A 23,470-nucleotide genomic window follows, 5' to 3' on the forward strand; every position below is an offset into this window, starting at 1 on the left:
GACCAGTGCAGAATAATCCTCCTTGGAGGTGACTCCCATCCTCCACCCTTTGTAGGCCTTTCTTTTTAGCCTCAGGAGGTCTGCTAGGTCCCTGGAGAGCCAGGGGACCTGCTGTGACCTCTTGCTGCCTTTCCTCCGAGATGGAATAGACTTAGTTTGTGCATTGAGGATCGCTCCCTTGAGGAGCAACCACTCTTCTTGAACTCCCTTCTCCCCGTGGTCATGGTCCCTTAGGGCCTCACCGACAAGCCTCCTGAGCTTGTCAAAGTCGGCTTTCCTGAAGTCAAGGACTTCCGTGTTGCTGACTGACTTGCCAGCTTTTCAGCGGATGGTGACATTGGACTTATAACACATTATAACCTGCCTAACACCTGATACCCCAGGTAACCTCTCTACTATTTACTAGCTATATTCTTATCACCAGGTCTACATTCCCCTTTCCCCTTCTGCCTTCCCCCTCTCCCCCCTCATCTCTTACCCATTGACTATTTCAATTTGCATTGTTACTGACTGGTTTTCCCCCATGCATACTGGCCTCTGGCTTCTTTTCTGTTCCATCCAGGAAGAGCACAAACCAACTGCAGATGCTTCCTCAGCCTGACAAAGGGTGTTTGTACCCGAAAGCTTGCAAAGACGAATTTTTCCAACTATTTTAGTTGGCCTAATAAAAGATTGACATTTTCAAAGCACTTTACAAACACAGCTAATTACCTCTTGCCACTACCCTGAAGATGGGCTCAAATAAGTTATATTGTCCCTATCTGACATATTTTGAATGTGGAGACCTGAAGTAAATGACTTAAGGTCACAAAATGAGTCAGTGTCAGACCCAGGGGTACAATTTGGGAGCTCCTGGCTCCCAGTCCTATACATATAATTACTGTAAAAAATACTGTACTCTGCTGTAGCTAAAAATACCTACTCCTCAGTGAAAGTTAAAGGGAGAATTTTCTGCTTACAGTATGGGCAGTGGCAGTGTGGCCTTTTGCAAACTCATGGTACTAACCAATAAAATACATTAGTATGAATAATTTACAGTTAAAGAGAAAAATCAGCAACAACTTTTCTTAATTTATTTACATTATCCCAAATCAAAAAGGGTCTAATCAAGATCTAGGTCTCCATTGTGCCAGAAGCTGTACAAACAAATACTAGAACAGCTCCCATGCCAGGAATGGTCACAACAAGACATAACAGGTTGATGAACCAGATACATGAAAGCTGTGGGAGAGAGGGTGAGGTATCAGGAAGGAATTCTGGTGCTCTGTCTACTTGGAACATAAAATAGAAAAATCCAATTCCTAAATATAATAATGCAAACACATTTTCATTCAAATGTATCAAACTTGTACACCATAAATAGACTCCCAAGCCATTTTACATACATGAATGATTCATTATTCAATGACAATGCAGCAGTTGTGTGCCAGGGAAGCTGAAAGTGATGACTTCTGTGTAGTAAGTATTGCCTCCACTAACCTGCCTCAACCTGTAACAATCCACTCTCCAGAAACAAAAGAATAGGCCAGATCTACGGGTGTGGCCAAAAAAGAGAATTCAAGGCCGTGAATTTTAAGCCACCTCTTTGGGTGGATTAAAACTTGCTTTGTATGGTCCTAATCCTGGTACTCCTTGTTGCACAGTCATTTCCCTTTTTGTTCTCATTAGAGTGGCTTAAAGCTGCAGTGATTTATATAGTCCTCTGAAAGCCACAGGCCCAGAATGGCACATGCCTATGCTGTCTTTTCAGAAACCTTGTTTCCTCTGCCCTGCTGTGGCAGCAGCAAGGGAGGGAAGACTGTACAGAAATGCCTCCATTAGATCTACACTACTGCAGAAACACTGTTACACAGGATGATCTTTTCTGAGCCAGGTAAACCAGCTCCCTTATATCAGGATCTAGGCCAGGGTTAGAACTAAGCGGCTTCCATGCAGAACATTCTCAGCACCTTATATTTCTATGAACTGGCATGAAAATACATACAAGAACAACTTGAATTAGCAGCATCCATGTATATTAGCAAGTAGTTCCATATTTCACATACTTTATATTGAAAGGAACGCCAGGCACATTTATGGGACTATAAAAATAAGAACTATAAACCAATAAGACAATTTGATAGTTTTCTATATTTCAATAGAGATAATAAAATAAAACCCCTCAACAGAGGAAACAGCTCTTTTAATTAACATGAATTTTTGAACTGCTGCAATTTTGTGCAACTCTTCACCAAAAACTGCTCTAGGACACTAGCTCTAGGACCAAAGCCTCCTCTCAGTTACACTGTCTGAGGTATCTGCAATCAGTGAATTTATTCTAGATTTACACCAGTGTAACTGAGAGAAGCTAGCCCAACCAGTGTACCCATAGTCCACGTTGGAGTAGTATATGTAATAACACTACACGTTCAGGAAGGACAGGTAGGAGAGAAGAGGAGGAGGATTTGTGCATTATGTAAAAGAGGTGTATGATTTCTTAGAGTTCCAGTATGAAACTGAAGGTAGACCTGTTGAGAGTGTCTGGGTCAGGGTCAGAGGGCAGAGCAACAATGGTTATGTCATTGTGGGTGTCTACTATAGACACCAGAACAGGAGGAAGTGGTGGATGAGGCTTTCTTCAAACAGCTAGCACAAATTTCCTGATCACTGGCCCTGGTTCTCATGGGGGACTTCAATCACTGAATCTTCTGGGAGGGCAATATAGCAGTACACATGCAATCCAGGAAGTTTTTGGAGAGTGTTGGGGATAGCTTCCTGGTATAACTGTTGGAGAGGCCAACCAGGGACCATGCTCTTCTTGACCTGCTGCTCACAAACAGGGAAGAATTGCTGGGGAATGTAGAAGTGGATGGTAAGTTGCAGGTACCAGCAACCACGAGATGATTGAGTTCAGGATCCAGAGGAAAGAAAAGGAGAGCAGCAGAGTAAGGACCCTGAATTTCAGAAAAGCAGACTTTGACTCACTCAGGGAACTGATGGGCAAGATCCCCTGGGAGGTCAGTCTGAGGGGAAAGGAGTCCAAGAGAGCTGGTTGTATTTTAAAGAAACCTTACTGAAGGTGCAGGAACAAACTATCCTGATGTACTGGAAGACTAGCAAGTATGGAAGAAGATCAGAAAGAAAACACAAAAAGGAAGCTTACAAGAAGTGGACACCTGGACAAACGAATAGGGAGGAGTATAAAAGTATTACTTGGGCATGCAGGTATGAAATCAGAAAGGCCAAAGCACAACTGGAGTTACAGCTACCAAGGGATATAAAAGGTAACAAAAGAAGGGTTTCTACAAGTATGTCAGCAATAAGAAGATGATTAGGGAAAGTGCGGGTCCCTTACTGAATAGGGGAGGCAACCTAGTGACAGATGATGTAGAAAAGGTTGAAGCACTGATACCATTTTTACCTCAGTCTTCACAGGCAAGGTCAGTCCCCAGACTACTATATCTGGCAGCATAGTTTGGGGAGGAGGTAAGCAGGAAACTGTGGTAAAACAGGTTAGAGACTATTTTTAAAAGTTGGATACAAGCCCATTGGGGATAGGCATGATGCACCTGAGCGTGCTGAGGGAGTTGACTATTGTGATTGCAGAGCTGATGGTCATTATCTCTGTAAACTCATGGTGATCAGGAGAGGTCCTTGATAATTGGAAAAGGGCAAATATAGTGTCCATCTTTGAGAAAAAGAAGGAGGATGTGGGGAACTACAGACTGGTTAGCCTTACCTCAGTCCCTGGAAAAATCATGAAGCAGGTCCTCAAGGAATCCATTTCTAAGCACTTGCAGGAAAAATGGTGAGGAACAGTCAGCATGGATTCACCATGGGGAAGTCATACCTGACCAACCTGATTGCGTTGTATGATGAAATGTCTAGCTCTGTGGATGTGGAGAGAGCAATGGACATGATATTCCTTGACTTTAGCAAGGCTTTTGATATGGTCTACCACAACATTTTTGAAAGCAAGCTAAGGAAGTACAGGTTGGATGAATGGACTGTAACGGACAGAAAACTGTCTGGATCATTGGGCTCAAATGGTAGTAAATCAATGGTTCAATATCTAGCTGGCAGCTGGTATCAAGTGGAGTGCCCCATGGGTTGGTGCTAGGGATGGTTTTATTCATGGATTCATAGATGCTAGGGTCAAAAGGGACCTCAACAGATCATCGAGTCCGACCCCCTGCCTAGGTAAGAAAGAGTTCTGGGGTCAGATGACTCCAGCCAGATGCCTATCCAGCCTTCTCTTAAAGACCCCCAAGGTTGGAGACAGCACCACCTCCCTTGGAAGCCCATTCCAAATTTTGGCCACCCTTACCATGAAGAAGTTTTTCCTGATATCTAGCCTAAATCTGATCTCTGTCAGTTTGTGACCATTGTTCCTTGTTACCCCAAGAGGCGCCCTGGTGAACAGAGCATCTCCGATCCCTTGCTGCATCCACCTAATAAATTCATAAGCAGCTACAAGATCATCTCTCAGTCTTCTCTTGCGGAGGCTGAAGAGGTCTACGTCCCTCAGTCTCTCCTCATAGGGCTTGTCCAGTAAGCCCCTAACCATACAAGTGGCCCTCCTCTGGACCCTCTCAACTCTATCAACATCCTTCTTGAAATATGGTGTCCAAAACTGGACGCAATACTCCAACTGTGGTCTGACCAATGCCGCATAGAGGAGAAGTATCACCTCCTTGCTTCTATTTGTCATGCATCTGCTGACGCATGATAAAGTGCGGTTAGCTTTGCTGATGATTTCGTGTCACTGATGACTCATGTTCATCTTGGAGTCCACTGTGATTCTGAGATCCCTTTCTGCTTCTGTGCTGCTGAGAGGTGCACTACCCAGCTAGTAGGTGTGCTGGATATTTTGTGCCCTAGGTGCAGCACTCCGTACTTGTCCTTGTTGTACTATCTTCATCAGTGACTTGGAAGATGGCATGGAGCTCACCCTCAGCAAGTTTGCAAATGACACCAAGCTAGGGGGAGTAATAGATATGCTGGAGGGTAGGGCTAGGATTCACAGAGACCACAACAAATTGGAAGATTGCACCAAAAAAAAAAATCTCATGAGGTTCAATAAGAGCAAGTTCAAAGTCCTGCTCTTAAGATACAGCAATTCCATGCATCAGTACAGGCTGGGGAAAAGGACAGTACAGGCTCTGTTGAAAAGGACCTGGGAGTTACAGTGGACAATAAGCTGAATATGAGCCACCAGTGTGCCCTTGTTGCAAAGACAGCTAACTGTGTACTGAGCTGCATTAGTAGGAGAGTTGCCAGCAGGTCAAGGGAAGTGATTATTCCCCTCTATTCAGCACTGGTGAGGCCACATCTGGGGTACTGTGTTCAGTTTTGGGCCCCCCACTACAGAAAGGATGTGGACAAATTGGAGAGGGTCCAGCAGATGGCAGCCAAAAATGGCGGGGGGGGGGGGGGGGGGGGGGTGACTTACAAGGAGACGCTGAGGGAACTGGGCTTATATAGTCTAAAGGTGAGAAGACTGAGGGGAGGATTTAATACCAGCCTTCAGCTACCTCCTACTTCCAAAGAGGATGGAAAAAGACTGTTCTTGGTGGGGGCAGATGCCAAAACAAGGAACAATGGTCTCTGTTTGCAACAAGGGAAGTTCAGGTTAGATATTAGGAAAAACTCTCTCACCAGGAAGGTAGTAAAGCACTGAAACAGTTTACCCAGAGAGGCTGTGGAATCTCCATCCCTGGAGGTTTTTAAGACCCAGCTGGACAAAGCCTTGGCTGGGACGATACACCTAGAGGTGATCCTGCTTTGAGCAGGACTGTCCCCTAATTTTCTGTGATTCTAGAATACAGACTTTTGCTCTTAATGTCAGCGTTCCCTCATATGCCTTCACAACATTTCTCAAGCATAGAACGCAAATGGAAAATGAGTTTAGGTAAAATAAACAGTGAAATAATGTCCAAACCATTGTTAATGCAATATTGTCCACTACAATGTAACAGACAGAGTCTGAAGCTCTTTAAGAGGCAGTAGTTTGCTAGTTGGTAACACAGTATTTGCATATTCAGTATATTCAATCTATTTCCTATATGTAATCCCAAGGATTCATTTATAATTATGCTTCTATACAGGTAATAATGAACAATTCTGTATATATATATATATATATATATATATATTAAATTCTCTCTCTCTTCCTTTTTCTGGCTAAAGTAATGTTACTATATTTTTCATGATCTTCCAGTTTTTCAGCAAAAAAAGATTCCCAGAGACCAAGGCTGCCTGCAGGGACGTTTGGAATGAGTACATCTCCAGTTATTTTAAATATGCTCTCCCTGCTTAACTACAGTTATTCACTTTTACCCATTGTAACCCCAATCATATTGCGTACCTTGTCTAATGTCTGTAAAATGCAGAAGATGAAATATGAAAGATTGGTGTTATTGTATTATTAACAGACAGAACTGTTTTTAATACTGGACACTGAAATCTAGCCTGCAGAATTAATTCCATGACCTGTTGAAGGGGACAAATGCTGAAATTGTTGACCAGTCTTAATTCAGTCCTTAGAAAAAGACCGCATTGTTTTCTCTTGAGGAAGAACTCTAGCTTTTCACCTATAGAGGTTAAGCTGCTTCTCATTCAAGAACATACAGTCACATATTCATTCAGGAAAAAAAAAAGTAAAAGAATTAGTGCTATTTTCAATAATGCACTTGTTCCTAAAGGTGTTTTTATAGCATGGCATGAATGTCCTGCAGGCAATTATAATTTAAATACATGCAGTTAAGCAGGATCTGTTTTCCATTGTCCGTGAAGCCCTGACTTTTCTGAAGGAAAAACTGCATCAGATAGCACACAGTGCAAGATCAGAGTATGTAAAACAGTAACAGAATCACTAACAGCAGATGTGATGCCAAATGTTCAGTAGGACTGAAACAGCTGAATCAGCACGTGGAAAGTGCTGGGGAAAGAATGACTCTGGGATGGTTTATCGGATTCTGTCGTTGCAGCTGCCACCTGCTTACATAAACTCCCCTCCTCCAGCCTCTGACAGGCCACCAGGTTGGGCACTATTTGTTTGCAGGGTTGCTTCTCTGTGGCTCCTGCAGCCGTGGACTGCTTTTCGAGCTCTTGTCTATCAGACATCTTGTCCAATTAGGTTGCTCCATTACAACTCTGTGATGTTATCGCCTCACACAGTGTCATTACACTCTCATCTGGGGACTAAATCTCCCTCTCCTTGACTTGCATGGTTTCCTGAAGAAAGCCCCATGGTCTAGTTGATCAATGTTAAATTTACGTTTTCTTTCCAGCATGTGTTAAAGAAAGCTCCTCTTCTCTCTTTACAGCAGTCAGCTGGCTGTGCAACGCATGGCCAGATTCTGCCCTCTGGGGTAAACTCAGCAAGCACAGGCATGGTCCACATGACATCAGTGAACCCAACAGAAGAATCTGGGCCACTTTAACTTTCTTGGGCCATATTCAAAAGTGGAATTTTAAAAGGAGGATGGGGAGTTAAATTTTACATTACCCAATTAAAAAAATATATCAGAAGTAGTTTCAAATACTACACCTGCCCTTAAGCTGTTGCCTACCTCCACCCTCTGCCATTTTTGTGTCCTTACAATCCCTTTATCCTTCTTTGTATAATGTTTTGTGTTTCTGCTGCTATGTGAAAGAGCCTGACCATCAACGACTTGTTGCAAATCTCAGTAAGGTCTGCTTAGATCTCACAGCATCAAGAACAGCTGGACTGTACTGGACCATGATACATGTACTTAAAATTAATTCACATTCCCATCAGGAAATCCTAGTATCAGTGAATTCGACTGTGAAGAATTCTTATCCTACTTAATGGTAAAGGACAGTGAAATCCCAATTGAGCTCTCTGGACTGAAAGGTGCAATGCAAGCATGAGAACCGGCAGCTTCTCTATCCATCTTGTCAGAATTTTGCCTCTCACAAAAACAAAAGTCCTGAAAACATATAATACCCCTGACCTACAAACCCCTCATTTAAGTAGACCCTAACTATCTTAAGGAATACAGGCTGCGAAAACCTCTGATAAGCTCTACAGAGGGATGTTGTCAGCAGAGGCCATTATTCCTGTAGTGATCACCAGGTTCAACAATACAGGCATACATAAAGGAGAAGTACAACAGATTTTAATTGTGGAGCAGTAGGCAACTACTGCAGACCTCTGCAGTCTGTCTCTAACTCATTGACTCCTTAACTGAGGGACCACCACCCAATTCCCAATTGTAGTCCAAGTAAAAGAACATCTCCAAACTACAACCTCTATCACTACAATTCCAATATATGAAGTGCTTGAGATCACACTTAGCTTATATATTTTCTTTCATATCTGCCTGCAAGTGTCACATCTCTGAGAACCTCTTATGCCTAAAAGAGGCAGTCAAACTTGCATCCTCTTTTATATATCTCCATGGATATAGAATATATATATCTACTTAATGGTCTTAATCTTGTCCCACTTCCCTACTATTTTTTGCTCCTCTAGCACTTTTTCCTGTGCTTGTCTGTAAAAGAGCCTTCTTCTTTACCATCAAAAACAACCTCCTTAAACAGCTTAATTTCTCTCTCTCTCTCTGCAACTATATCTTTAATTGTATTACTCACTAGAAACTATATGGGGATGCCATTTTTAAGGAAAATGCCACAATGAACACCATTACATTAAATAGCTGGGCTGTCATAGTCATTGAGATGTAGCTCTTGTCTCTATTTTAAAATTTCTTATCTGAGTATAAGATAGTATGTCTCATCTGTTTTTAATATGTTGCTACAGGCGTGCTATTGAAATGGATGAGATTCTGCATTCATTTCACAGCCCTATGGCAACTAGATTCACAATAGGATGTCATGGCAAAGCACTTGTGGTTAATGAGGGGCAAGTCTTAGCTGTTTGTTTTCCACTGGAAGATCATTTTGAATTCAACAGAATTATACCACTACAGTATTCCTTAATAATTATGACCAATAGCAACAGCCACACAATTTATTGTACTGTAATTTTGTTATAGTATGTAATTCCCTGTCATCAGTAGAATTCTGGATGGGAACAGGAAGTCCTAGCATTTGGCTGTATACTACCTGTGTATTCAATCGACAAACAATAGGTCTGATCCTTGAAAGGTCAGAGGACACCTAATGCCCATTGGAGATAATTGTTTACCTGTTTGGTTGTAGACCATTATTATCCAGAAGACCTTAGGAGAAAAAGGGCATTTTAAGGTTACTGGAAGTTGGACACTGGAATTTGAATATTTACAGTCTGACATTTAGGTTGGCTGTAAACGTACAGAACACCATACAAAAGATGAGCTGTTCTAAGCAAATAACAGGACCATGAGAGAGAGAGGAAATGCTAAGTATCTGATCTATTGTGTGAATATAAAACTGAACCACTCTGCCACATGCAGTATAGTGATTACAGCTGGAATTGCTTCACGGTATGGGTGGTTTATTAAATATTTATTATATATGGTAATCATTAGTTTGTTTTTTTTTTGTGCGTTTCTGAGTACTCTCAACCAAACTTTGGTTGTGCAGTTGACTTTATCCCCCTGGCATTTATCTTATATATACTATAAGAGGAGAACTTGTCCTAATGATTTGGACAGTACAGCACCAATGTGGATATAACTTTGCAAACATATGAATTGAACTTTCTAAATAAAGTGTTTCCATCCTTTGTCATGCAAAGCGAAAGATGAGAGGAGGGATTGTGTAAAATTGCTGTGTACCACCCAAGGATTCCCTTGTATAGGGGGAATCCTGTGCCATTACAAGCAAAAGACACTTGAGTTCTGTTTTTTGCTCAATTTGGCACATGTATTTTGAAACGTATCCTTTTTTCTTCACACAGTTGCCTACTAACAAACCAACAATTAGTGTTAATATTGCTTGAGGTGAATTTACTCAAGAACAATTTGTTGCTACATCAGAAATACCTACTCGCTTCTTTAAATCCTCACTTTTTACCAAGAACATTATGAGGGATTGGGTGAAACCTTGTTAAGGCAGATCATAAGTGTTATAGCATCCTCCATTCAGGATACATATAAATAGCAATAAAGCTCCTTCTGGGACTAAGATGAAACAAGTAAGGAACTGCCACCAAAACATGTTTCTTGTACCAGGCTGATCAGAAGTAGTTATGTGGGTTGGGAGAGTTTTTTTGGAGTACTGATTAATGGAAATGAGTTTAGGAGATAGAAACAGAAAGAAAAGGCACTGGGAAAACCAGAAAGAAACAAGAAAAGCTCTGGTAAGTAACACGCCTTCGAGAGAAGGCCAAAAAGCTGTCTTTCTAAGCAGAATGCTTCCTAGAAAGAGGTATGTGTTTGGGGAGCAAGCTAGCTAAATTGCCCTCAGTTGACTTGGGTTACCTGGGTTGGCCTAGTTGCCACTAGCCTAACTCAAACACAGGTGGCCCCAGGAGCCTACTTACCAGAAGCAGCCCTTTCAGACCCTAACAAGCTAAATTTATTTTCTGGCTAGCCTGGGGCTTTGGATCCTTGGTTTTTACATTTCCTGCTTCCTGCCTTTAATTCCTGGTTTCCTAGTCCCTGAGGTCTGCCAGTTTGTCAAGATCTGTTTGTTTCTGGTTTCCTGTCCACTGATTTAATCCTTGTTCCCAATTCCTACCTGCTGACTCCTGGTTCCAGACTCCTCGCCAGTTCTTTGACCCTTTGCTCTGCAGACGGCAGTCCAGACCCCGGTCCTCTTATAGCCAACTCCTGGCTTGACACATTCTGGTCCTGTACTCCCTGCTCCAGATCCTCTGCCTAATGATTCCTGTCCAGATCCCTGCTTCATTTTCCTGACTTCCCCCAGGCTTGTGACCCTATCCATGGTAGCCTGTCCTAGTTACTTGGAGACCTCATCCTCCTGACCGACCTGCTCCTAATCCCCTGCCTCTAGTTGAGACCCTTGCTTCCATGACCCTGTCTGTTCCTGGTCCCCTGGGTTTTGACCCTCTAGGGCAGGGATTCTCAACCAGGGTGCAGCAACACCCTGAGGTGCTATGAAATCTTTTGAAGGATGCCATCAGGTGCTGCACAGTATTAGCACTACACTTGATTCATGATAAACCCAGAATTTTCAAATGGGAATGCATGGAGTCAAAACCATTCTGATCTATTGTGTTCTCTCTCAGCTTCAGAAGAATTGATCTATTTTATTCCATAGCTACAAAAATTAGTGAAAGCTAAGAGCTAGCATTTTCTAAGGGGTGTCTTGAGTCTACAGAGGCTGCGTGACTGCTCTAGCCCTGACTGCTTATGTTCTGGTTGCACCCAATAGCCTGGAACTTTGATCCTCCCGGTGCGATTCCTTTAGCGTTTAGGGAAATTTAGCCGTTGCCATATTCTTGGTAAATAAACCAGACTGCCTCAGAAAGATACTTTCCTCCCATTCATTTCACCTCCTAACAAAAACAACCCTCATAACCCTGACTGCTGTACCAAAATGTAGTAACTATAATAGATTCCAGAATTGGAAGACTGCATTACAAGAAGCAACATCAATGCCATCCATAAATACAGCCTTCAAGTCTAGTGCAGATTATGAAAAGCAAGGGTCTAATAATCTTCCTCTGGTGTAAATTTGGATAACCCCACTGAAAATAATAATTAATCTGGAATAACATGTGTATCTGAGATCAGAATTTGGCCCTCAGTGAGATTAATTTATCTGTAACCAATGTTCTTCTGGTTTGTGCCTTCCTTTATTTCCCTGGACTCTCTATTACATTTCTGCTCCCAGCTAAAAAATGTTTCCTTTATTGTCTTAGTTTTTTTTTAATTTTCTCTTCTTCTCTGCTATTTATCTATAGCCATATCTCCGAGCAGCATTTTGGGACACACTCTGTAAGAAATATTCTACACTAAATGCAGTTGTATTGCACTGTACAGCAACTTATTTATAGGAAGAAGGCTGGGAAAGTCTCTCTGAAATTTCTGTTCCTGAGCTTTAAAGTTCAATAACTCTCCAGCCTGGACATGTGTTTTGTTTCTTCTTGTAGTTAGCATATGTGGAAGCTTGTAAATTCCCATAAACTGGCAGAGCATGAAATTAATAACAGCAGCATTTATTTACATAGGTCTTTTTCCCCGAAGTTATTTCATTAGCAGTTTCAAGTTTGAGGAAATAAGGATTAATCACACAAGGGAAAGTTGCACGATGCATCTCCATAAAGTAGCTATTAGTGTCAACAGTCAAACAAACAACCCAGAAGCACAATAAATATACAGGCATAATTTTACCTACACTCATGTTATAGCCTGGTAAGATCTCATTCTAAATCCTTGGAAATGGTTGCTCTGAAAGATTAATGGTGATTCTTTTTTTTAGGTATAAAAAAGCAAGATTTGTTAAGGTCTTTAGGCACCTAACCAGGCAGAAATGCACTTCATGAGATTTTGAAAGCACCAAATAGAGGAAGGGGTCATCCCACTGAAATCAAATTATTGCAAGTCAGAAAGGGTTAGGTCAACCCAAGTGCCAAACTGTACATATGTCCAGGGAGTTTACATTGTACAAAAATGTTCAGCCTGATCTAATTTAGTTCACCTAAGGAGGTGTGCTTCGTAGATCGGGCTAAGCCATTCCTATCTAACCAAACGTGTATGCACATTTTGAACACAGCCCATAGGCTGGGAAAGCCCAAGCACTCATCCCAGCCCCAGGACTGCCCTTTTCCTACCTTGCCCTGACCTATTTTTAGCCCTCTGACCCTCCCACCCCTGGATGGACGACTCTGCTGCAGATCCACCAACCCGGCCTCTCTGTGGACCCTCAGCCCCCCTGATCCGGCCCCTCCCGCCACCCTGACTGACTTAGATCGTATTCCTAGCACAGCTCCTAGCACTGGGGAATGTGTGCAAAAGGGGGACCCAGTCTATGATCATGGGGCTTAAAGTAAGCTGTGTGATCATAGATTGGGTCATGCAAACATGTGCACGTACCCTGAGTTGAAGTAAACCCCTGAGGAAAGGCTTAAGAAACCTTACACGAAAAGACAAATATCTGTGCCTTGTCTCCATTAGGATTTACATTAAAAAAAATTTTTGCAAATTAGGCATCTCAATGTAAAACATACCTTCTTCTGCAGTGAAGACAAAGTCTGAGGAAAGGAAAAGGCATTTCTGAGTACTAAGGATCTATGAAAATCAGGACCTACTCTTTTCTGTTAGACGTGAGAGGATTCTGGAGTAATTTCTGTGTATGGAAACATAGCCTCTTTCTGTCTTCTTCTGAGGAAGGAAGAGCAGGTTCAATCAGTGTTGGCTAACTTGATATTAAGATACCTTTCTATAGATTTAAGCCGATTAACCCATTTTTATAAATAAACAAGCACAGCAAAACTGCTATCAACTCTGTGAGGAGGGTTTTCTTTGTAAGCCTTTGGTTTACATTACCTCCCACTTGTCAAGGACTTTTACGAAGAACTGTACAAGCGCAGGCTCCTTTGGGGAACATTAAGGATTTGCCTTTGAGTTGGGGATAAGCATCGTCTTTTTTCACATTCCTAAAGCCCAGAAACAGACTGTTTGGAAAGATGCTAATGAACGTTTCATCTGCAGGAAATCACTTACACGGGACCTCTTCGCCAGCCACACTGAATGCTTAGCTCCAAGCCTTCTGAGAGCAGCACAAGACTTTAAACAAAATGAGAGCGCATCAGCATCATTTGGAGGGACCAAGACTGCTGATTGGTTTGTTATGATGTAACTTCTTGGTAGCTTGATAAGCATTTTTTCTGACTTGTCTTAAAAATAGAGTAGAAGCATTTATTGTCAGAATGGCTTTCCCATCTCTAATAATTATAATCTTATGCACTATATCAGCATGTCAGGCCAGGCCTCTCTCAGTTTGTTATCTGGTACCATGTAAACTAGTACAGCCTGTTCTATGGTCAGGTTGTTGGCTACTAAACTGGCACCCCCACCTGGGCTAGCCTGGGTGAGGAGGGTATGCAGACACCCAGCAGAACTAAAAAAAACAGACCTGTCAAAGGGCAGATGAGCTCCCTAAGAGCCAACGGCTATTCATGCCTGCAGAGGAGATGGGTGCCACCAGGTCATTTTGCCCGAAAAATCACCAGTGATGCAAAGCAACTCAACTAACTTCATGCCAGATCAGTCAAGGCCCAGGTCTACAACCACATCCAAACACAGAGCAGACTGGAAAAGAGTTGTGAACAGCATCTAAGGTGCCCCACCAGTTGCAGCGGCCTCGGGACTGACTTGACTTGACCTATATCAAAAGGATCTTAAGTTAGGCAAAGAATAGTTCAACATGTGCATCCATTCTGAGACGGGTGCTTCTGCTAGGTTCTTTTGACCCACTGATCCTCTGCTTACTGGCTCCAGCAGTCACTTTACTGAATGTACAGAAGAAGTAGAGCATAACAGGCCATGGAGGGAGAGACTATATTAATTCTTTAGTGTTCCCTCCTGCAGATTCTTGCTCAAGTTAAATCCCCACTGGCTTCAAAGGAATTTAATCTAAAGGCAGTGGGAGATGTGTCTGCATAAGGATTGCAGGATCAGACTATAAGCAAGTAGCAAAAGGGAAAAAGGAAATATTGATAATAAGGTGTACTATAAAGCTATTGATTCTAAAAAGACACTGCAGGGTAAAAAATAACAAGGGCAAAATTTTTGAGCGATCCTTTTCAAGTATAACTAGGGCACTCAAAAAATCATGAATCTATTCTTGTTCTCTTCTAGCCCTATTTTTCAATGATTCCATGAAGTTTTATGGAGAAACTTAGTATGGTTGAACCATGTGTAGTAATTTGTGGAAAAAGTTATGGCAGTGATTTTGTTAGATACATAAATGGAAGAATGAGAAGAGAAATGCTGGTGGATGGAGCAGGAGATGACATGTTTAGAGAGGGAAGAATAAGAAAGAAGGAACAGAATTGCACGGCACTCCAGTGCACTATACCTGAAAAACATTATGGCTATAATTCAGCACTAACTGAAAAACACACTATGAGATTGTGCACTGAACACACAAGTGCAAAAAAGGACTGTAACTACAATTTTCTCATCTAAAATAGCTTCCTGGAAGGGGCTTCCTTTTCTGGCTACCTTATTAAGTTTTGCTTTTAATGCAGTGTGCACAGCTGTGCAGGTTAAGTGATTACACAGCTGTTTCTAGTCATGTTAGATGACTAGAAACATTTTAGACAGGTGGCTGCTCACTACAGTGCAAGTCAAAATGGAGAAGGCAGGGAGTCTTGCAGGAGCCAAATGATATAAAGAATGTGTAACAGGGTGGCCTGTCGCCTTAAGAGAGGGCAGCCAACCCTGCTGAGTAGCAGCAGTTGCGGAAAGGCTGCAGATGAGGAAGTGGCTCACTAGGAGTTTAAGACTCCAGACAGCAGAGCCATAGGGCAGCAAGCTGCAAGGAAACGGTTGTGAGCTGGAGGCAGATGGTGTGCCGAGTTGTGGGCTGCCTGGCCAGATGGCTGTGTTAGGTGCAAACTGCAGGGGTCCCCTCCAAGTGCCTGAGACAAGACAACAAGGTTTTTTTGGTTTGTTTTTTTTTTGCTGAATCTTTTATTTAAAGACTGACTCTGTTTATTGCCATGTACTGGCTGGAAATCTCCTTAAGAAACAAAAACAGGCTGGGAGGAGTCCACAGGTGAGGTGACCTGCTTGTACGTAGGCTTCAGTCTCTCATACAGCCTAACACTGGAGATTGGGTTAAACTGTATAGCAGATGGGTGCCATTACCCCCTTCATTCAGATTAAATCACACTTCTCTAAAGAAGAGGTAATTGGCAGGATAGAATCCAATACCCAAAACACAGCGAATACACGATCTGGATCAGCTGGAAACTGAGCTATGGTGACAGAGAAACATAACTGAACACTGTTTGTTGGAATTCTGCACGTGTGCTTCTGTGTGCGTGTTCATGAAAAGACCTCTGGCATCTGTACACAACTGGAACTGTAGAAGCTGCCTAGTTTCCTGAGGTACCCAGAAGGGAAAGTCACTTCATAGATTAGGAGGCAGAAAAGAATAAGCAAGCACCAGATGCAGCCACAGAAGAATGGGGAGCAAGACTTTGAGAAAAACTTAAAAACAGAGCTCTTGGGGAAGGCTGCCCAGAAATGGACTGGGAACTGTGAGCAAACAAACTGCCTCCTGTTTGATTCCAACTGTGTTCTGGGTAACGGGGCCCTTTGCATATTCTTTAAAAATAAACTAGGCTGCATCAAAAAATACATGACTCAGTCATCAACGTCTCCCCTTTATGGAAGAAGGGAGACCCCACATTTTGGCTAAGCACCGAGGTTAAATGGCAACAATATCTTTATTAGGTGTAATGACAAGGCTGCATGAGGTGGCAGAGAAATTAAGATATACACTCCAAGAGATGAACACTCTTAAGTGAATGGGAGTTATTGCCTTTTGTTCCTACTATTACCATAGACCTGCCCAAATACCAGATAGAATGTGGTTGTAAGTGCTGTCTGTTTTTCCTGATGTATTTCTGGAACTACATATCAGAAACTTAATGAGCTTCTTATGTTTCCTGACTCCTATCTCTGCTTGTGCCTGTTATACAAACTGAGAAAATGTATGATACAATGAGACGTGCAATAAAGGCTTTAGTTCAAGGTTTCCTTGACTGACAGTCACCACCTCCTTGGAAATATGAAGATACCCTCAAGAGGCAGTCAGCAAAGGCTAAACAATGAGAAACCTGACAGCTGGAATTCTTGTAGGAGTTCTATTTTAAAAGTGTGTCGGATGGCAAAGCCTCTGCTGTTACCGACGTGGGCTATTGTTGCAGAAGCCGGACGTAAATCAGGAAAATGAAAAATAACGATCCAGAAAAGTACAGCTTCATGTGCAACTTTTTGCTCTGGTGTCCTGTTTCTAAGTAGTACAGCCTGACCTCATTTACTTTACTTGTTCAACTTTATTAGTGATAAATAGTTGTACTAGGTTATGTTAATTATAATAGATCACTTCTTTGCAATGTCCTATAGAAAGTCCTACTAAGACAGGCTCCCTGTCCCACAGAGCTGATACAGTGTGAAAAGACCTAAGAAGGACTGGAAGGGTACAATGAAATTCTTCTCTTCTTGAAAACAAAAAATATTAGCTATTTTATTGCTATTAATTGCCTGCTGAAGGAGGAATGTTTCAAAGAGAGCCTTATTGCTTAACTGAAGGAAAGTGTTTTGCTCATAAGGGCCAGCACAGAAGAAAGTATGAAGATGTTTGTAGGAAAAAATGATGAATGAGTGGAGGGGCCAGTCGTGAGTGGTGAAGTGAAGGTGATGGGATAAGACAGAAGAATGGATAAGACGAGAGGGAGAGAGTTGTGAAGGGCCTTCAAGGTGAGGATAAGAAGCTTGAACTTGGTGTGTTGAAACAAGAAAAAGCCATCAGAAAGGAATGTGAAGGGGTAAAAGTTGCAGCAAGGAAGATGATCTGTAAGGACAGCAGTTTCCATTTCAGAAGTGGAGACTGGAAATAATGAGGGCATAAGTAAGACATTTGGCAACCTGGGCAAAAAGGAAAGGGGAGAGTGGTACCAAGGGACAGATGGGATAGGATACAGTCATAGGACAAGATGGAGAGAGCTAGGCTGAAAATACTGCATCAGATCTCCAAATCATTGGCATAAAGATGTTACAGTAGTTAAAGCCTCGTAGGCACAAAAGAGCATCCAAAGAAGTCATGCATGGAGATGAAAGAACCTAGTGGGATTCCCATTGAAGAATGGGAAAGGAAAGAGAAAGACCTACTGAGTAAGGGGCTGGAGGAACACTCAGAAAGAAACCACCAGGAACCAAGCAAAGACAGACACATAGGATGTTACAGTGATAAAAATATCACTTCTGCTGCTTTTGATTTCACAATATATTTGATTTTGATGTTGATCTACTCCTAGCTTTTTATCTGCAAAAGACAACTTAAAAGTGAATAGTCATTTGATAGAAATGGCCTACATGGAGGAGGAATAGCACAAATCAAGGCTGTACAACTTTTATGCCCCCAGGGGCCTCACCAGGTGCGCTACACAAATGCTTCTCCCTTTCCCCCACCCAAACACTGCCCCAAGTGGGTGCATGAGTGTGATCCCCTCCCACTCTGCAATGCATGCCCACATGAGTGCCCCCACACTGCTGCACTGTGAGGGTGCAATCCCCCTCCCCCCAGCACAGAACCCCGATTTCTCACCCATCCCCTACCCACCCTGGCACATCCATGCTGTTGCACTGTGTAACAAGTGTGTATCCCAGGGCTGGTCCAATTGTTGGCCTGCCCACTTGTCTCTGGGATAACCACCCACCTACCTCGCCTTGATGATACTGATTAGATGTTAACCAAGTGGCAGGATGCCCATTTGCTTGCTCTGATGGCAACAGGTTATATACATGGCTCCAACCTTCCCTATACTGTGTCCCATGCCTTGCAGATGGCATCCATGGCCTAAGACCCAGCCTTATCATACATGACCTAACACCCAGCTTAATAAGCCTGTGCCCTGCACTCCAGAGTCTCACATGGGACTCTCAATCCCCACTGGAGCTCATAATCTCTGTGCCCTCACACTGGGCTCTCATTCAATCAATCAGGGCTCTCAGCCCCTACAAACTCAGCTCAGGGCTCCCAGCCTGACTCGAGACCCTTGTGATCCTCTCACACCCCGACCCTGGGGCCTTAGAATCCCCTAGAGCCTCACACCTGGCTCCCTAATGTAGCCTCAGAATTCACAGTGAGTCTGGGTGCTGCCTTAGGTCCCTCCACTAGGTCCCTGACCTAGGCCCTGCCTCAGAGCTCACAGTGAGTGTGGGCCCTGTGACAGCTAAAAATTGAGTTTAAGGTCCTTGTTGAATGCTGTGAAAATTAGACCAAGTGTTTTTCTGTCATTTGTTCAGATATTAAGCTATATGTTGTTGTTAAGAGCCTAATTAAAGTCAAAGATGTAGTGAAGCCTTGTATGTAGTAAGACCTAGTAAATTTAACAAAGCCTTGTAGAAGTAGTAGGCCCTGTGGCGTAGTAAAAATGAACCTCATCAGAAGAATGCAAGGCTTGTACTGCTATTGCTCAGTCCTAAGGAAAGTTTGCAGTGGGAGAATCTGGATGTCTGTAATTCATCAGCATAGCTCAGAAGTCATAAATTGGCTAGCCCATCCAGAAATCATTTAGAAGGAAGATGCAGCTCTGTAAAAGAAGCTACTGATTTAAGATTAGCTGCTGACCTGGATTCAGTGGGCCTGTGAATCTCGAGGAGCCCGAGGACTGAATACCAGGGTCCTTCCCGGTACCCCTTGGACAGCACTGACTGGGGACGCTCGACTTCGCTAAGCTTTGTGAAAAAGAACTTGTCGTACATCAGATATCAGAGGGGACTGCCGATAAGTTGCCGATGCGAATTATTATTGTCTGTCATTGTCTGTCTTATTATTCTACGCATAGTCGTGGTTTTGTTAAGTCAATAAACCTTTCTTACCTTTTACCCCCGACTACACTCTCAATTCTGAGCCCTCTGCAGGCGGCTGGGACAGGCCTCTGCTGTGTTCTTATTACCCACCAGGGTTGTGAGCACTGGGGTTATAAGGCACCCCATATCTGCCATTCACTGGGGAGTCAAGTGGCCTGGCATTTCCAGGGACTATCCTGCCGCGGGCCACCCCACCAGACCATCCTACCCCAGCAGGGTGCAGTTTTAGGTCATGCCCCAGGACAGGGAATCTCCTACCATCCCCATAGTCCCACCCACCAGACCTCCAAAGTGTTGTGAGCAGCAGCTCCAGCCGGGTGGTGTTCTCCTGGCTGCCAGCAGAAGACTGCCGCTTTGCTGATCAGGGCCCTGTTTTTATAAGGAACAGCTGGGCCCTGTTCCCAATCAGTTAGTTGTGCCTGATTGGACTTGCAGCCACCTGCCAGCTGCTTGGCTGCTTTGCTGGTGCCTATGCCCCTACGAGTAACAGAGCACATCCTGTGCTTTGTTACACACTGCCTCCTGCCCCTTTCCCCAAGATGAAGGCAGGAAGCATCAGCTGAAAGGAGGAGTGGGGAGCCACTAGTAGGTCTCCAGTTGGCCAGTCCTGGTTTAGGGCTGGACTAACTGGAGACTTGCTAGTGGATGGGGCAGGGAAGTAGGAGAAAATAAGAATCAATTTCATACTGAGGGCTAAAATGTGCAGGTAAGTAGGAGAACTTAAGAATCAATTTCATACTGAGGGCTAAAATCAGTAGAGTTGAAGCAGGAAAATACAACCACAAAAGGATGCAAGATAATGCATGATAAATATGGGCAACCCTATGTTTTTTAAGGCCTGATGCTCACCTCTCAGTTGTTTTTCCCTGATTTACATCCACTCATTTCCATCAGTTAAATTTATATGAAACATGCAATGCTGTATTTGCTGAAACTCAATATTTTCAATTTAACTTAACCTCTTTCAGAGTTTTCAGACTGCCAGATAATATCCAGGGACTGTGCTATGGAATTTAGGTTCCTCTTGTCAGAGAGTCTTGGGCATGCTATACAGCATGAGTGAGTGAATTAGGTACATGGTTGGCCTTGAAACACTCCTTGCTTCTTGTCAGGATGTTTGGCATTGACTCATGTTATATCTTCTGAGGCTCTGTGGTGCTCTATAACCAAAATGGCTTTACATCACACTGTTGAGGAGAATTCCACAATTACATTTTACTAATTATTGAGCCACTAAGTCTTTAACTATATCTATTTATTTGAACAAATCATGGAGATTTGCTCCTTAGCTGAGGCTAGAAAGATATTCTTACCTTCTAAAGGCTCTCTTCATTGTTTATTGCAGATTTAACTTATTTTTCACCAAAAAAATTAAATTTATTTCTTTCAGTTTCATATTTGGGACATTTACCATCAGTTTGAAAACAGCCAGCCCTCTACAGCTTTCCAAAAATTCCAAACCCAACAAGCAAAGTTGCCTTTCAAAGTAGCATCTTTCAAGAGCAAGTGTGACATGCTTTCTGAGCCCGTGATCGAATGCTTGTCAACAAATGGAGATGTTCTCCACCTGCAAGACACAGATCTGAACACTTGAGCACCCTACACTGGAAAGATTCGACATGATTCCAAGTGATACTGTTCATTATGTGCCTGGGCCAGGAAAGCATACAATTCATTCTCACTAAAGTTAAGCACTTCTGTAAGTGCCTTGCTGAGTTGGCACCCAGAAAATACAGAATTCAGACCCAGTTTTTTATTTTGAACCCTATATTCCAGGAATATTTGGCTCTTGGGTTTTCAGTTGGATTCACCTATCACCTCAGTCTGTTGCTGTCAGCTGAGAAATGAAGGCACAAAAATAACGTTGATATAGTACATTTGCACTTCCAAAAGGCCTTTGACAAGGTCCCCCATCAGAGGCTCTTAACTAAATTAGGTAGTCATGGGATTACAGGGAACATCCATTTGTGTATTAGAAATTGACTGCAAGATAGAAAGCAACGAGTAAATATAAATGGTCAGTTTTCAGGATGAAAAGAAGTAAACAGCAGGGTCCCCCAGGGTTCTATGTTGGGACCAGTGCTCTTTAACATCTTCATAAACGATCTGGAAAAAGGGGTGAGTAGCAAGGTGGCCAAATTTGCTGATGACACAAAATTATTCAAAGTGGTAAAGACCAAGGCAGACTGTGAGGAACTATGGAAGAATCTGGCATGATTGAACAAATGGGGAACTAAATGGCAGATGAAATTCAATGTAGGTAAGTGTCAAGTGATGCACCTGGGCAAAAAACCCCCTCATACTATACTTATACCATGATGGACTCCACATTAGCTGCTACCACACAGGAAAAAAAATCCAGGACAGTTTGCTGAAGTTATCAGCTCAGTGTTCAGCAGCTATCAAAAAAGCAAAAAATAAAAGTTAGGAATTATTAGGAACAAAATTGTAAACAAAATGGAAATTATCATTATGCCCCTCTATAAATCCATGGTGCATCCACACCTTGAATACTGTATCCAGTTCTGGTCCCCACACTTCAAAAAGTATACAAAAGAACTAGAGAAGGTCCAGAGAAGGGCAACAAGGATGATTTGCAGCATGCAGTGGCTTCCATGTAAGGAAAGACTACAGAGGCTAGGCCTATTCAGTTTAGAAAGAGAGACATGATACAGGATTTACAAAATACTAAATAGTGAAGAGAAAGTAAGTAAGGATTTATTGTGTACTCTCTTTCTCAATATAAGAAGTAGGGGTCACAAAATCAAACTAGTAGGTAGTAAGGTTAAAATTAACAAAAGATTCTTTTTCATACAGCATGCAATTAAAGTGTGGAACTCATTACCACCAGATGTTGTAGAAACAGGCAGTTTATCTAGATTCAAAAAGAGATTGAACAAATTCTTGGAGGACAGGAGCATCACTAGCTATTGAGCATGGGAATTAGGGATGCAGCCTCTGAATTAGAACTTCATAGACCTTAAACATTAGAGGCTGCAAGTGAGAGAACAACAGGAAAAAAAAAACACCCCGGTCATCTTCAGTTCACTCTGCCTTTCAGCTTCCACTCTCTGCTGCTATATGACATAGGATACTGGGCAAGATGTACCTATGGTCTGACCCAGTAAATGGCAATTCTTATGCAGGGTCCAAAATGAAAACAAAAGTGCATTGCACTGAAAATGCTGGGGGAACAGCTTCTCTCTCTGGCTTAAATAATTTGATTTGCTCCGTTGGCAAGTCAGCATTTCTAATGTCATTAGATGAGCATAGCAGGGTACTGGGCCTGCTCCTTTAAGGGAGCTAGCAGCCTGCAGGATGCTTGTAGGTGGCACAGGGGGCTAATGAAAGACTCACCTGACCATAAGAGGGCTCAGGCTGGAGCTATATTATTCCAGAGCCTGAGCTGGTCAGGCAGTCTCTCCTTGGTAGCCACAAGGTGAACAGCTCATGGCAGCAGGGCTCCTGAAGGCCCTAGTGTTGATATAAACAACCCTGTCGGCCTGGCAGCAGAGGCAAGTCCCCAGGCAGAGGAGTCAGGAGTTTTCAGACAAGTGACCTTTGCTTTATTTTGAACCCACAGAGGATCCCTGAGCCCAGAGAAGGGGTGATGCAGGATCAGAGGTCTGGGAGCCCAGAGAAGGGGCAGCATGCAGGATCAGGGGTCTGAGAGTTCAGGAAGGGACTGTGTAAGGGGCCAGGGGTTCTCAAGGCCCAAGGAGGCTGAGTGAATAACCAGACAACAGGGGGAGCACACCAATGAGATTTGGGCATGGTGTAGGGGAAGTAGAGCCATGCAATGAGCCGTGAAGATGACAGGTTCCCAACAGAGATGCGGACAGGACAAGAGGGCCTACTAGCTTGAGAGTGCAGGACAATGACTGAAGGGACATAGGAGGGGCCCAGTGATGATTGGCACAGGCTCAGGCTCACTCAGAGCCCATGATCAGCCTCCTTTATATAACCTTCAAAAACCGCAAGGCGTGGCAGAAGAGTGATCAAGG

The sequence above is a fragment of the Alligator sinensis genome, unplaced genomic scaffold (assembly GCF_000455745.1).
Source record: "Alligator sinensis unplaced genomic scaffold, ASM45574v1 scaffold1316_1, whole genome shotgun sequence".
Classification (NCBI taxonomy): domain Eukaryota; kingdom Metazoa; phylum Chordata; order Crocodylia; family Alligatoridae; genus Alligator; species Alligator sinensis.